The following is a 14236-nucleotide window of genomic DNA, read 5'->3' on the forward strand; positions in this document are numbered from 1 at the left end:
CAGGAAGGGACTTGTTTTGCAGTTACACCTTCCTTCAGGATGGATACCCGGCTTCCCTTCAAGCCCAGAGTATATGTTGGTTCTATTCCTCTTCTTCCCTTTCTTACTAATTAACTGACAAAGTAACTAACAGGTCTGTTTAAACGCAAAAGGGGTTTATTGTCTTCTCAGGTTAAATTGTCAGGAAAAGGGGATTAAAGGAAGCCCTAACAGTTGTTTAAAGAAACCTCAGGTGGGGGAAGGGAGGCAGAGATGGGGTTTGAGCAAGGTCCTGCCCTGACTCAACTCTCAAGGTGATCTTGAAATCAAAAGGGAATGTGATGATGACATCCTAACCTCTCTAGATAAAGTACTGCAAGAGTATAGCTGAACCCTCACAGATTTGAAACTACTCTCTGATTCACTCTCCTTATTCACTCCTCACAGACATTAGATAAGGGAAGGAAGGTAGGGAAATGAGGTAGAGAGTATGGAGATACAAAGGGTTTATCTAAATTAACAAATCTCAAATAAATACTCCAAAGCTAGGCTATAAATTTTCAATCTTTAGAAAGAAGCAGCAGCAGCTCGGCTGGCCCTGGCTCTCTCCACGAGGTCCCAGGTCCAACTGAAACTGTCTTCCAAGATTCCAAACTCCTAACTGACTTTAGAACTCAGCCAAAGCCTGTAAAAACTGCTATGACCCCCTCTCTCTGTACTACAAAACGTGTAGACATTTGGGGTTTCTAATTTGGTGCTCTATATTTTAAAACACTTTCCCTACACAGAAAAAGAAGTGATCTTTTCCTTAGTAAGTACGACATGGAAGTAACCCATGTCTTTGGTAGGAGTCTAGTTTGGGTTGGATGCTGACCTGCAAGCATGGTCAGAGGGCATTAGGCTTTAGTGAGTTATTGGGGAGTGATGCCTTTGTGACAAAGGATGGGTGGCCAGATTACAGAATGATTGTCTTATGCAGTTTCCCTTCCCCAACAACTCTGGTACTCTTTGGTTTGCTCACCTTTTCTGTCTGTTGTTGGATCTTCTTCTCAGCAGCACAGGGCTTTCTTGGAGATGACTTCTGCTGCAATATACAGTACTGCATGTTATCTCTGAGTCGTTGATTCTCATTCTGGGGTTCACTCAATCTGTCTTCTTCTTCGTTGAAGAAGGAAGCCCTAGACTTCAGGAACTACCTCTACTTAATTGCTTTTATCACCCCGAACTATAGTCCCATCTATAATGTTCTGATATCTTGGTTTGTATTTATCAATGTTTTTGACCTTTTCTACAAACTCTTGTAAAGAACATTGCAGTTAGTTTGGTTGGAAAAATGACTGTCTTAATTTCCTTTTTAAAAATTTCTCTCCATACAAATTTTGAGAGAACATAGGTAGCCTTTTGTGCTCTATGTTAGTCTATTTGTCCTTTGGTTTCTAGCTTTAAAACAACCAAACAAATCTATATCATGTTAAAAATTACCACAAAAACCCAAACTATGTTATATGTACCAACTTTTTAAAGGAAAAGTTAATGAGTTACAAGTGGAAATAGATAATAAAACAATAAGTGGGGGACTTCAACCTTCTCTCAGAAATAGATAAATCTAACCCCAAATAGATATACTATTGATTAACATGATTAAAAAGGGAATAAAACTAAATCACTAGCATTACCATCAATGAAGATGGAATCAAAGCAATTATTAGGAGTTATTTTGTCCAGTAATATGACAACAAATTTAATAATGTAGTTGAAATGGAAGGATATCTCAAAAATATATCAGATTATCAGACAAGGAAGTAGAATATTTAAATAAACTTATTTTAGAAAAAGAAATTGAACAGGCCATAAATGAATTTCCTAGGAAAAAAGCATCAAGATCAGATGAATTGACAAGTGAATTTTTCTATATACATAAAGATAAACTAATTCCAATATTAAATAAATTATTTGAAGTAATTGGTAAAGGAGTCCTACATATCAAACTCCTTTTATAATTCAAATATGGCGCTGATACCTAAACCAAGAGCAATTATAGGAAGAAAATTACAGAACAATTTCATTAATGAATATGGATACAAAAATTCTAAACTAAATGCTAGCTAGGAGACTACAACAATTTATCACAAAGATTATATATTGTGACCAAACAGTATTTATACCAGGAATACAAGGATGGTTTAATATAAGGAAAACCATCAACATAACTGATTATATAAATAATAAAAGCAACAAAAATCATATAATTATATCAATAGATGCAGAAAAAGCCTTTGACAAAATATGACACTTATTCCTATTAAGAATACTGGAAAGAATAGGTACAAGTGGATTTTTTATTAAAATGATTCAAAGCATCTACCTAAAACAAACAGCAAGCAAGTATTATTTGTAATGGGTATAAGCTAGAAGCTTTCTCAGTAAGATCAGGAGTGAAACAAGGATGCCCATTATCACTAATATTACTTAATATTTTATTAGGAATGCTAACAACAACAATAAAAGAAGAAAAAGAAGTTGTAGAAATCAGAATGGGCAAAGAGATAGTAAAACTTCTCTTTTTGAAGATGAAATGATGGCATATGTGGAAAATTCTAGAGGTTGAACTAAAAATTAGCTAGTTAAAACTATCAATAATTTTAGCAAAGTAGCAGGAGATAAAATAAGCCCACATAAATCATCAGCATTTTTATCTATCACTAACAAAATCCTGCAAGAAGAGATTTGTTTAGTCTTCCACCAATCAAGGGACATCATGATCCTCATTTTCCAATTTTTTTGCCCCCACAAAGCTATGAATATTTTTGTACAACCATTTTTAATTATCTCTTTGGGAAACAAACCTAATAGAGTATAGCTGGATAAAAGGGCACTCATTCTTTTAAAGTCCTTTGGGCATAATTCCAAATTGCCTTCCAGATTGGTTGGATCAATTCACAACTCCACCAGCAATGCACCAATGTCCCAGGTTTTGCCACATCCCCTCCAACATTTATTATTTTCCTTTACTGTCAACTGGGGAATGGTTGAATAAGTTGTGGCATATGATTGTTATGGAATACTACTGTGCCAAAAGAAATAATGAGCAGGTTAAATTTGGAAAAACTTGGAAAGCCCTACATGAAATAAGAGTAAAATGAGTAGAACCAAGACAACAGTATATGCAGCTAAAGAGTTACTATTTGAAGAATAACTTGTGAATGCATACTTCCAGAGAAAGAATTGATAAATAGAAACGTGAAAGACATACTTTATATACATTTTTTGGGAGGTTGATGCCTTCTTTGGTGCAGGGAGGGGAGGTAGAAGGTGAGAGGTCTTGGAAGTAATTTTTTACAGTATAAATAAAGACATTTTACAGAAAGCTCTTTTGATTGTCCAATGCATCCTTGGCTAGGAGTGTGTTATTGAAATTTTGAGGGCTCTGAGCTAAATTTTCCTGTGAGGCCACTGGCTTCCTGTGGAAATTTAGGAATCTCTGAACTACATTTTCCATGAGCTTACTGACTTCCTGTTTTGCATCATGACATAAATAATTATGTAATGACATAGAATAAAATCACTGGCACGCTCTCTTTTCCAGCTGAAGCAGCATGGTGATGGAGGTAATGGTGGGTCTTTCAAACAGCCTAAGCTAACATGGCACATGGCTCCATTTTTCTAATGGCTACCAATAAATCTTTTAATACCATAATATTTTAAAATCTATCCTTCTATATTCATTTTATTTTTTACATGAGAAACTTTGAATTCCTTTTAAATAAAATAACCAATCAACTAACTAGTTAGCCAGTCTCATGTAGGAATTTATAGAGGATGGTGCCAAGGTCCAGATGGTTTGAGGCTCCTAATTTGGGGGTCTATATTTCAACATACTTTTGAGAACATGGAGAAAAAAGTAACCTTTGCCTCAGTGAGTGTGACATAAAAGTGAAACATGGCTTTGGTAGGAATATAGGTCTGGTTGGATGCTGATTAGTAATCCTTGGGATGAGCTTTTTCATAGCATTTTAGGCTTTAATTACTTCCTGGGGAGTGCTACCTGGCTGACAAAGGATGTGTAGCTTGATTACAGAGTGATTTTCCAGAGATGTTTCCCTTCCCTACCACTCTGGTACTCTTGGGTCTGCTTACCCTTTCTGGCTGTTGTTGAATCTTCTCAGCAGTACTGAGCCTCTTTGATGATGAAGCCCTCCTCAATGGAGAACATTACATTTTATATCACAGACTTTCTTTCTGAGCCTCAGATTCACTTAATCTGTCCTCCTCCTTGTTGTTAATGAAGAACAAAGCCCCACATGTCAGATATTACCTGCCACCTAAAATGCTCACCTCTATATTTTCAAACCATGATCTCACACTTCATTCTATAACATTTAGGTCTACTCCCATGAATCTTTTTGATCCTGTCTACCAATACTTGCAAAAAATATTGGAGTGAATTTTGTTGGAAAAGTGACTTTATTTTTTCTAACTTCATTCCTCACAGAGTAGGAAAGAGGCTAGGTAGCCTATCCTACCTCTCACCCATTGATCTTTTGTCTTTGGTCTTCAGCTTTAAAACATCCATACACTGACCAGGGTAGCCAGTCTCAAATAGGAACTTGGAGAAAGCAATGCTAAGGTTCAGGAGGTTCCTGAATAAGGCTCCTATTTTGAGGGTCTGTCTATATTTCAAAACCCTCTTATTACATGGAGAAAAATGGCCTTTTTCTCAGAGAGTGTGACATGAGAATGAAACTGAGGTTAGATGCTCACCAGGCAGCCAACAAGTGACTTTGGTTATAGTATTTTAAGCGTTAGTTAAAGCCTAAAGTGGGTACCTGGGTGACAAAGGATGTGTAACTAGATTACAAAATGATTGTCCAGAGGTGTCCCCTCTACCCCACCATTCTGATACTTTTGGGTCTGCATACCCTTTCTGCCTGACATTGGATCTTCTCAGAAGCACTAAGCCTCCTTGGAGGTGAGGTTCTCCTCATTGGAGAATATTCCATCCATCTTATATCCCAGACTCTTTCTCAGCCTTGGATTCACTCAATATGCCATTTTCCTAATTGTCATTGAAGAACAAAACTCCATGTGTCAGATATTGCCTGCCATCTAAAATGCTCACACCTAAAGCTTTAAGTCACAGTTATATGCTTCATCCTTGTCTTTTCATCTTTGTCTATTCCCATCAATCTTTTTGACTTTGTCTACTAATACTTGAAAGAATATTGGTATAAATTTGACTGGAAAAGTGACTGTCTTGACTTTCTTTTTACTAATTTCATCCTTAGAATAGGAAAGAGGGTTGGTAGTATCCTAAAATCCATTCCTACCCATTGGATCTTTGATTTTCAGCTCTAAAACAGCCAAGCAACCGACTAGTTAGCCAATTTCAAATAAGAGTTTTGGAAAAAGGGGTGCCAATGTGTAGGTATTTGGGGCTCCTCTTTTGTGTCTCAATATTTTATAACACTTTCTTTACATAGAATGAAACCTGTCTTTGGTAGGAGAATAAGTAGGGTTGGATGCTGGTCAGAAAGCATAGAAATATACTTGTTCATAAGATTTTTAGATTTTAGTTATTGGGGAGTGATACCCTTCGTGACAAAGGATGGGTGGCCAGATTACAGAATTGTCTTATGCAGTTTCCCTTCCCCACCATTCTGGTGCTCTTGGGAGTGCTCACCTTTTCTGCTAGTGGTTGGATCTTCTCAGCAAAATTGAACTTTCTTGGAGGTGATTCCCACTACAATGTACAGTACTGCATGTTATCATCCTGGAACCTTAGTTTCTCATTCCGGGGTTCATTCCATCTGTTCTACTTTTTACTTTTCACTAAATAAGGACCCTCCAGACCTCAGGAACTACTTGCATCTAAATTTCTTACACTTGTCAATCTGAACTACAGACCCACCTGTCATCATTAATATCTTTGACTGTGTCTACCTTGCAAAGAATATTTGAGTGAGTTTGGTTGGAAAAATGACTGTCTTGACTTCCTTTTTCTAACTTCATCCCTCTCAAGTGTAGGAAAGATGGTTGGTAAGATCCAGCAGTCCATTCCCACCTTTGTTTTTCAGCTCTAAAGCAACCAAACAACTAACCAGCTAACTAATCTCAAATAAGAGGTTAGAAAATGTGGTGCCAAAGTTCAAGAGCTTGGGTTCCTATTGTCAGGCTGTATATTTAAAAACACTCTCCTTACATGGAGAAAAAAAATGACCTTTGCCTTAGTGAGTATGACTTGGAAATGAAGCCTGGTTTTGTTAGGAGAGTAGGTAGGGTTGGATGCTGAACAGCCAGCCTAGGAGTGAGCTTGATCATAAAATTTTAGGCTATATTTTGCTGGGGACTTATACTTCTGAGTCAAGGGATATGTGGTTAGATTATAGATTGCTTGTCTAGAGCTGTATCCCTTCCCCACTGCTCTGGTTCTCTTGTTTGCTCACCTTTTCAGCCAGTTGCATCTTCTTAGCAGCACAGAGCCTTCTTGGAGATGAGGCTCTCTGCAATGTACAGTAAGTACTGCATGTTATCCTGGGGATACTGGTTCTCCTTCTGTCCTTCACCCAATCTGTCCCCTTACTTTTCATTGAAGGAAGCAAGCACCAGACCTCAGGTACTCCCTGCATCTAAATTGCTTATATATATCACCATGAACTACAGTCCCACCTGTGTGGGACATACTGTGACATCTTGGCCTATCCTCAATCTCTTAACCTCTTTTTACAAACTCCTTCAAAGAATATTAGAGTGTGTTTGTTTGGAAAAAGACCTTCTTTTTTCTAACTTCTTTACACACAAAGGTAAAGAGAGGGTAGGCATCCTCCTGCACTCTACATCCACCTATTTGTCCTTTGGTTTTTAGTTTTAAAACAACAAACTAACCAGTTAGTCAATCTCAAATAGGACAAAAAACCCCCAACCCTTATCTTTTGTCTACCAAGGGAGAGAACTGTTAAGAGCCAGGCAACTGGTGTTAAGTGACTTGCCCAGAGTCACATAGGTAGCAAGTATCCTAAGACCAGCTTTGAACCCAGAACCTCCCATCTCCAGGCCTTGCTCTTTCTCCATTAAGCCACCTAGCTTCCACTCAAATATAAATTTGTAAGGTGGTACTAAGGTCTAGGTGGTTTGGCACTCCTATTTGGGGGGCCTATATTTCAACACTGCCCATATGGAGAAAGAAGTTACCTTTGCCTCAGTGAGTGTGACATGAAAGTGAAGCCTGGCTTTGGTAGGAGGAAAGAGAGGGTGGGATGCTGACCAGCAAGCATGGCAGTAAGCGGGGACATAGAATGATTTTAGGTCTTAGTTACTTTCTGGGCTGTGATACTTGGGTGTCAAAGAATGGCTAACTAGATTACATGGTGATTGTCCAAAGGTGACCCCCTTCCCCATGACTCTGGTACTTGTGGGGCTGCTTACCCTTTCTACTTGCTGTTGGATCTTCTCATGAGCACGAAGTTTCTTTGGAGATAAGATCCTCCTCAATGGAGAATATTCCATATTATATCCTAGACTCTCTTTCTCAGCCTCAGATTCACTGAGTTTCTCTTCCTCCTAGTTGTCATTGAAGAATAAAGCCCCACATGTTAGATATTACCTGTGTACACCTAAAGCCACAGTTTCATTTCACCCTGTAACATCTTGGTCTGTTCTCATCAACACCATTGACTTTGTCTGCTAGTACTTGCAAAGAGTATTGGAGTGAGTTTGCTTGGAAAAGTGACTACCTTAATTTTCTTTTTTCTTCCTTCATCCCTTTTCTAAGTAGACAAGGTGAGTAGGATCCTGCAATCCATTCCCACCCACTGATCCTTGGGTTTTCAGCTCTAAAATAACCAAGCAACAAATCAGTTAGCCAAACTTAAATAAGAGTTTGGGAAATGGTGGTGCCAAGGTCCAGGTTCTTTTGGTTTATCACTTTCAGGTTGCATATTTTAAAACACTCTCCTTCCATGGAGAAAGAACATGCTTTCATCAGCATGGCATGAAATGAAATGTAGCTTTGTTAGGACAATAGGCAGGGTTAGATACTGACTAGCAAGCATAGGAGTGAGCATGGTTATAGGATTTTGGGCTTTAATTACTGGTGAGGGATATCTGGTGACAAGGATGGGTGACTAGATTACAGAGTGATTATTCAGATCATTCTCCCTTCACAACTGCTCTGGAGTCTACTTACCATTTCTGTCTGTGGTTGTATCTTCTCAGTAGCACCGAGCCTTTTTGGACATGAGGTCCTCTGCAATGTATAGTACTACATGTTATCCTGGAGATTCTGGTTCTCATTTTAAGGTTTCCATATTTTCCTTCTTTTATTTTTCATTGAAGAAGGAAGCCCCAAAGCTCAGAAATTACCTGCACCTAAACTATTTACAGCTATCACCCTGAACTCCAGTCCCACTTGTAGTCCTGTGACATCTTGGTCTTTTCTTATCCATCCCTTTGACCTCTTCTATAAACCGTTTCAAAGAACATTAGAGTGAATTTGGTTGGAAAAATAACTGTCTTGTCTTCCTTTTTTTTTTTTTATTAACTTCCTCACACACAGAATAAGAGAGGGTAGATGGCCTCATGTACTCTATGCCCACTCATTTGCCCTTTGGTTTTTATATTTAAAATAACCAAGCAACTAACTAGATGGCCAATCTCAAATAGGAATTCTTAAAAAGAGGTGCCAAAGTCTGGGTGGTTTGGAGTTCCTCTTTTGGTAAACTATATTTCCACCCACTTTCCCTACATGGAGAAAGAAGTGACCTTTTTCTCAGTGAGTATGACATAAAAGTGAAACCTGGCTTTGATGGAAGGAATGATAGGATTGGGTGTTGACTCCAATCATTGGAGTGAACTTATTCACAGGATTTTAGGCTTTAGTGATATCTGGGTAACAAAGCATGTGTGACTAGATCACAAAGTGACTGTTCAGAGGTGTCCCCTTCCCTACCACTCTGGTACCTTTCTTTTTCTTTTTCTTTTTCTTTTTCTTTTTCTTTTTCTTTTTAAACCCTTACCTTCCGTCTTGGAGTCAATACTGTGTATTGGTTCCAAGGCAGAAGAGAGGAAAGGGTAGGCAATGGGGGTCAAGTGACTTGGCCAGGGTCACACAGCTGGGAAGTGTCTGAGGCCAGACTTGAACCTAGGACCTCCTGTCTCTAGGCCTGACTCTCAATCTACTGAGCTACTCAGCTGCCCTATCTGGTACCTTTCTGCTAGTGGTTGGATCTTCTCACTGAGCCTCCTTGGAGATGAGGTTCTCCTCAAATGGAGAATATTCCATCTATCACTGAAGACTCTCTTTCTCAGCCTCAGATTCACTCAGCCTGCTCTCTTCCTAATTGCCATGGAAGAGCAGAGCCCACATATCAGATGTTACCTGCCACCCACAGAGCTCACAACTAAAACTTTGCGCCATAGTATGCACTTCATGCTGGGACATTTTGGCCTAATCTCATCAATTTCTTTGACCTTATCTACCAACACTTGCAAAGAATATTTGAGTGAGTTTGGTTGGAAAAGTGACCGTCTTGACTTCCTTTTCCCCCCCTAACTTTATCCCTTACAGAGTAGGAAAGAGGACAGGTAGGATTCTGCATTCTACTCCCACTCATTGGTCCTCTGGCTTTCAGCTCTAAAACCCCAAAGTAACTAACCATTTAGCCAGTCTCAGATAGGGTGGATAGGGTTCTTGATTTGGGCTTTATATTTTAAAACACTCTCCTTATATGAAGAAAAAAATGACCCAATTTGTCTCAGTGAGAGCGACATGAAAGCAGAACTTGGCTTTGGTAGGAGTATTGGTAGGTTAGGATGCTGACCAGGCAGCCAAGAATTGAGCTTGGATTTTTGGCTTTAGGTACTTAATGGAGAATGATACCTCTGTGATAAAGGCTGGGTGGCTAGATTATAGCGTGATTTTCTTCTATACTATTCTTTTCCTTGTGCATCTCACCTTTTCTGCTTGTTGTATCATCTGCATCGCAGCATTGAATCTTCGTGTAGTTGAGTCCATCTGAAATGTAAATATTGCATGTTATCCTAGAAACTTTTGTTCTCATCCTAGGGTTCCCTCAATTTTCCACCTCTTACTCTTATTTAGAAGCAACTACTCAGTTATCCAATCTCAGGTCAGAATTTGGAAAAGGCGATTCCAAGATCCAGGTGATTTGGGGCTCCTATTTTGGTGGCCTATATTTCTTTCTTTTTTTTGGTGAAGCCCTTACTTTGTCTTATCAGTTCTAAAAAGAATGTCAAAAAATAGTTAATTGGAGTGAAGTAACTTGCCCAGGGTCACATATCTAGGAAGTGTCTGAGGTCAGATTTGAATAGGCCTGGGCCTATTGCTCTATCTAATGTACCACCTCGCTATCCCTGGGGGGGGGGTGTCTATATTTCAACATTTTCCCCCTAAATAGAGAAAGGAGTGACTTTTGTCTCAGTGAGGGTGACATGAATGTGAAACCTGGTTTTGGTAGGAGGATACATAGGGTCACATGCTGATCAATAAACCTAGGAGTGAGCTTGTTTATAGGATTTTAGGCCTTTGTTACTGGGGAATGATATCTCTGTAAAAAAGGATGTTTGTACAGATTTCAGAGTGATTATTCACAGTTTTCCCCCTCTCCCACAATTCTGGTGCTATTGGGCTGCTTACCTTTTTTACCTGCTGTTGGATCTTTTCAGCAGCACAAAGCTTTCTTGTAGGTGAATAACTCTGCAATGGATAATATTGTGTGTTATCTAGGAGATTCAGGTTCTCATCCTCCTATTCATTCAATCTCTCCTCCCTCTACTCAGAAGTGAAGAACAAAGCCTCATGAATCAGGAATAACTCCTATCTCTGATGCTCACACCTAAAGCCCTGAGCCACTGTTTCATAGTTCAAGTTATGATATTTTGGCTTGTTCTCCTCAATCTCTTTCACTTCTACAAACTCTTGCAAAGAACACTGTAGTGAATTTGTCAGGAAAACGGTTTGACTTCTATTTTTAAACTTCTTTGCTCACTTGTTTGGAGCAGGGGTAGGCAGCCTCCTGTGAGCTCTCACAACAAATTAATGAAGCTCAGATAGGAGGTGGGGAATTTGCTCCCATGGACCTTGGGATTTGTGATTCCTATAAAATCTGTTTTTTTTTTTTTTAAAATTCTCCCTACTAGGGGAAAAATGACCTTTGTCTCAAAGAATGCAACAAAGAGTGGATAGTTAAATTAAATACCTCTTCCCCTTCCCCAGCATTCTGGTACTCTTGGGTCTAACATGGTTAGTATGTACAAAATTTAGTTAACTAAGTCATGAGCCATTTTTGTATGAGTAAGAAGGTATTTAGTATAATAGTATTTCATTATAATCATATACCATAACCTGTTCATCCATTCCTCTATTGATGGATATCCTCAAAGAGCTGCTATAAATATTTTTGTATAAATAGGTCCTTTTCTCTCTTTTAAAAAATCTCTGTGGGATAGTGGTATTGCTGGATCATAGGGTATTCATAGTTTTATAGCCCTTTGGACATAGTTCCAAATTGCTCTATAGAATTCTTGAATCAGTTCACAACTCCAACATGCATTAGTGTCCCAGTTTTTCCATATCCCCTCCAACATTTATCATTTTCTTTTTTTTTGACATATTAGTTACTCTGATATATGTGAGGTAGTACCTCAGAGTTGTTTTAATTTGCATTTCTCTTATCAATAATGACTTGGAGCATTTTTTCATATGCCTATGGTTTTGTTTTCTTCATCAGAAAATTACCTGTTCATACCCTTTGACCATTTATCAAGTGGGGAATTGACTTGTATTCTTGTAAATTTGACTCAGTGTTCTAAATATTTGAAAAATCAGGACTTTGTCAGAGACACTTGCTATAACATACCCCCTTCAATTTCATGTTTTCCTTCTAATCCTGGTTGCATTGGTTTTGTTTCTACACAAACTTTAAAATTTAACGTAGTCAAAATCATCTGTTTTATATCTTGTAATGCTGCCTATGGTATATGGTCACTGTATTACCTATGATGTATGGTGTATTGTATGGTCATAAATTCTTCACTTGTCCATAGATCTGACAGTTAAGCTATTCCCAACTCCGCTTTATATCTGAATTATGTATTCATTTTTACCTTATCTTGTTATATGATGTGAGATGGCAGTCTATACCTACTATTTATCACACTATTTTCCAGCAGTTTTTGTCAAATAGTATGTTCTTATCCTAGAAATGTGGGTTTACCAAATACTAGATTGCTGTGTTCAAATAGTTCCTGAGTTTGCCTTGGCAGGTACGTTCGTACCCTGCTATATCACGGTCCACTTATCGTGGCTTTACTGCATTGCTGCATTACTTTACTGAATTGTATTAAAAAAATCTAATTGTGCATCCCAGAGTTTTTGCTATATTGTGGGATTTTGTGAATGAATACTGTCCTGGACACAATGGAAATGCAGTACACCACGACCGCTTGTGCAAGTGTGCCAATGGGAGATTGTTCACGGCACGCCATTGGCCGATGGAACGAAAGGCGACCCGCCACAGCGCTGCGCTCTGTATCCTGGGCGCTGCCTGGCTCGGTGGCTGCAGCGTCGGTCTGTTTGCTCCCCCTCGCTGTGCCCGTACGTTCAGCATCTCTCCTTGTCCACTTCACAGAGACTTCTGATCGCAGTGTGTAGTGTTGCTCTGCGGTGTTGTTGTTTTTGTCAAGTTTTCGTAAATGTTTGAATTTATTTCAAGCCTTATGCCACTCACACGTTTTGTGCCTTCTCAGGCTTCTGGCAGTGAATCCAAGTGCCAGAGGAAGATGTTTACTATCAAAGAATAATAAAATAAATATAAAGCCGCTACTTTGTAGTTTTTCACCTATTGTGGAGGTCTTTGGAACATAAATCCCATGATAGGTGAGGGATCACTGTATTTCAATTTTATTTTAATTAATTAATCTTTTTCTATTACATGTAGAAACAATTTTTGACAATTGTTTTCTGACATTTTAGTATCCAGGTTTTCTCTCCCCTGCCACTCAAGGCAGTAGCATGAGAAAGTCAGAACTTTCATGCAATACTTATTTCTGTATTGATCATGTCATGACAGAAGACACATATCACATATATAATAAAAATCTCATGAAGGAAATAAAGTGGAAGATGGCATGCTTTGATCTGTATGCAGACTCCAAAAGCTCCTTCTTTGGCAGTGAACAGCATTTCCATCATGAATCCTTTGTGTTTATCTTGGAGACTTGTCTTGCTGATAATGGTTTAGTTCTTCACAGCTGATCATTATATGATATTTCTATTACTGTATACATCGTCATCCTGGTTCTGCTCACTTCACTTTGCATCAGTTCATGTAAGAATTTGCAGGTTTTTTCTGAACTCATCCTGTTTGTCATTTCTTATGGCACAATAGTATTCCATTACAACCATATACCACAACTTGTTCAGCCATTCCCCAGGGGATGGACAATCCCTCACTTTCCCATTCTTTGCCACTACAAAAAGAACTGCTAAACATATTTTGGTACAGGTAGATCCTTTTCTCATATCTCTGATCTCTTTGGGATACAGACCCAGTAGTGGTATTGCTGGGTCAATGGGTATACATAATTTTATGGGTCTCCGAGTCTGGTTCCGTAATATTCTCCAGAGTGGTTGTGTCAGTTCATAGTTCCACCAACATTGTGTTAGTGTCTCAATTTCTGCACATCCTCTCCATCTCTTATCATTTTTCTTTTTGGTCATGTTAGAAAACCTGATAGGTATGCAGTGGTATTTTAGAATTGTTTTGCATTGGGGCTTTGCATTTGCATTTGCATTTCTCTAGTCAGTAGTAATTTAGAGTATTTTTCATATGACTATAGTTAATTTTAATTTCTTCCTCCGAGAATTGCCTGTTCATATCCTTTGACCATTTTTTTCAATTGGGAAATAGTTTGTATTCTTATTTGACTCCACTCTCTATTTGAGAAATAAGGCTTTTGTGAGAGACACTTGCTATACATTTCCCTCCCAATTTTTTGTTTCCCTTCTAGTCTTGGTTGCATTGGTTTTCTTTGTACAAAACTGTTTAATTTAATGTAACCAAAATTATTAACTTCATTTTTTTGTAATGTTCTCTACATCTTGTTTGGTACAACATGGAAAATGGCAGGGTGGATCCCTCATCCATAAGTCTTATAGGTAAACTTTTCCATATTCCTTAAATTTGTTTCTGGTGTTACCCTGTATTTCTAGATCAAAAGTCCATTTTGACTTTTTCCTAGT

This window comes from Gracilinanus agilis, chromosome 2 (genome assembly GCF_016433145.1).
Source record: "Gracilinanus agilis isolate LMUSP501 chromosome 2, AgileGrace, whole genome shotgun sequence".
In the NCBI taxonomy this organism is placed as follows: domain Eukaryota; kingdom Metazoa; phylum Chordata; class Mammalia; order Didelphimorphia; family Didelphidae; genus Gracilinanus; species Gracilinanus agilis.